At 64.0% G+C, this 2,500-nt stretch overlaps 1 pseudogene; it reads left to right on the plus strand.

Moving 5' to 3' along the window:
* LOC126434570 (large subunit ribosomal RNA) overlaps positions 1 to 2,500 on the plus strand; it is a 7,784-nt pseudogene that overhangs the window by 2,174 nt on the left and 3,110 nt on the right.

Raw genomic sequence — 2,500 nt, forward strand, 5'->3', positions numbered from 1 at the left:
AGCACCGCAGTTGCGGCGGTGTCCCGATCTTCCCCTCGGACCTTGAAAATCCGGGAGAGGGCCACGTGGAGGTGTCGCGCCGGTTCGTACCCATATCCGCAGCAGGTCTCCAAGGTGAAGAGCCTCTAGTCGATAGAATAATGTAGGTAAGGGAAGTCGGCAAATTGGATCCGTAACTTCGGGATAAGGATTGGCTCTGAGGATCGGGGCGTGTCGGGCTTGGTCGGGAAGTGGGTCAGCGCTAACGTGCCGGGCCTGGGCGAGGTGAGTGCCGTAGGGGTGCCGGTAAGTGCGGGCGTTTAGCGCGGGCGTGGTCTGCTCTCGCCGTTGGTCGGCCTCGTGCTGGCCGGCGGTGCAGGATGCGCGCGCCTGCGCGGCGTTCGCGCCCCGGTGCTTCAACCTGCGTGCAGGATCCGAGCTCGGTCCCGTGCCTTGGCCTCCCACGGATCTTCCTTGCTGCGAGGCCGCGTCCGCCTTAGCGTGCTCCTCCGGGGGCGCGCGGGTGCGCGGATTCTCTTCGGCCGCCATTCAACGATCAACTCAGAACTGGCACGGACTGGGGGAATCCGACTGTCTAATTAAAACAAAGCATTGCGATGGCCCTAGCGGGTGTTGACGCAATGTGATTTCTGCCCAGTGCTCTGAATGTCAACGTGAAGAAATTCAAGCAAGCGCGGGTAAACGGCGGGAGTAACTATGACTCTCTTAAGCCCGCTGATTTTCGCAGAGTGGAAGACCGCACCAGGGGCTTGGGGGGGTTACCAGCCCCCCCTCGCACTATCCCTTTTTTTTTTAGTTGGGGGCAGTATTCAGAGAAAAAGTGGTGGCCCTTCCGCTGAAGGTGCCACCCCAACTCCCCCAGCACCTAGCCGGCCAACCGGCCGTGCCGAAAATCTTGTAACTTTTGCAGCTGTATACGCCTGTAGTGAGTGCCACCGCAGCTTCACCACCAAGAACGGTCTCGGGGTCCATCGCCGCCGCCAACACCTTGCGGCCGCCAACGCGGAGATCGTCACGGAGAGGCATCGCGCGAGGTGGACGGAGGAAGAAGTCCTGTCGCTCGCCAAGGCGGAGGCCGAACTGTTCCTCGAGAGGGACGCCCGGTTCTTCTTTGTAAATCAAGAGCTCATCAGGATGTTCCCCGACCGAACGCTTGAGGCAATCAAGTGCCGACGGCGGCAAGCTGCCCACAAGCAGCTTGTCCGCCAATTCATGGAGGCGCTTGAGATCGGTCGGGGGGAAGAGCCGGCGTCCCGCCGGGGAGCGGCGAGCCCGCTGCCTGACGCGGGCGAGGCCGCTGCGCCGCCCGTCGACGCAGCCGAGGACTTCGCGGCCGACACCACCGGGCCGCCGCCGGAGGGGCCGACTGACGCCGCCATCTGGGAGCATCTGGCGGGGCTACCCGCTTCCGCCCAGCGTTTCTCTGCCCTGGATCGTGTCATAGGTCTGGGGCGGGGCACGCCGCCCGATGTCATCCTGGGCATGCTCCCGGATGCCCTTGCGTCGGTCGGGTCCAGAGGGGAGAGATCGATCACCAGGACACAGCGGCCGCGCCAACCATCGAAGCGGCCGCCTGCCGCGCCGCCGACGCAGAAGCGCAAGCGGCGCCGCTGGGAGTACGCGAGAACGCAGGATGCCTTCCGACGGTCGCGTGCACGTTGCGTGCGCGGCCTCTTGGATGGCACCCTGCTCCAGCCGCCACCTGCCATCCCTGGTCTGCTGGACTTCTGGGCGGACCTCTTCACCAAGAAGCCCATCTCCACCGCGGGCTTCATTCGTGACCGCCTCCTCCCGCACTCGGAGCCTGTCGCTCCCGAGTGCCTATGGGGGCCGGTCACACATGAGGAGGTCGCCGCCGCGTTGCCGCCCAGGGGATCAGCAGCCGGGCCGGACGGCCTTACCCCAGCGGAGTTGCGGCGCCTGCCGCACGAAGTCCTGGTGAAAGTGATGAATCTCTTCCTTCTGGCCCGCGCCCTTCCGGAACGCCTGCTTCGCGCGCGAACGTCCCTTCTCCCGAAGACGGCTGCACCAACATCCCCCGCTGACTTTCGCCCCATTACGGTCTGCTCGGTGTTGGCGCGGACCTTTCACAAGGTTCTCGCGTCACGCCTGATGCGCGCATGTGCTGTGGACGAACGTCAGCGGGCATTCATCCCTCGGGATGGGATGTTGGAAAATACCTTCATCTTGGACACTGCTCTCACCGACGCAGTTCGCTCCTGCCGCTCTGTCTTTGTGGCATCGATCGACGTATCTAAGGCATTCGATTCGGTAGATCATGCTGCCCTTCGCCCCGTGCTGAAGGCGCATGGCCTGCCGGATTGTTTTGTCGAGTATGTCGAGCGGTGCTACGAGGGCAGCACGACAGTGATAGCGGACGGCGCCGGCGTGGGCGTGTCTGTGCAGCCAGCACGGGGCGTTCGCCAGGGCGATCCCCTCTCCCCCCTCCTGTTCAACTTTGCGGTGGACTACGTTTTAGGCCAACTGCCCTCCCACATCG

The sequence above is a fragment of the Schistocerca serialis genome, unplaced genomic scaffold (genome assembly GCF_023864345.2).
Source record: "Schistocerca serialis cubense isolate TAMUIC-IGC-003099 unplaced genomic scaffold, iqSchSeri2.2 HiC_scaffold_1191, whole genome shotgun sequence".
Taxonomy (NCBI): Eukaryota; Metazoa; Arthropoda; class Insecta; order Orthoptera; family Acrididae; genus Schistocerca; species Schistocerca serialis.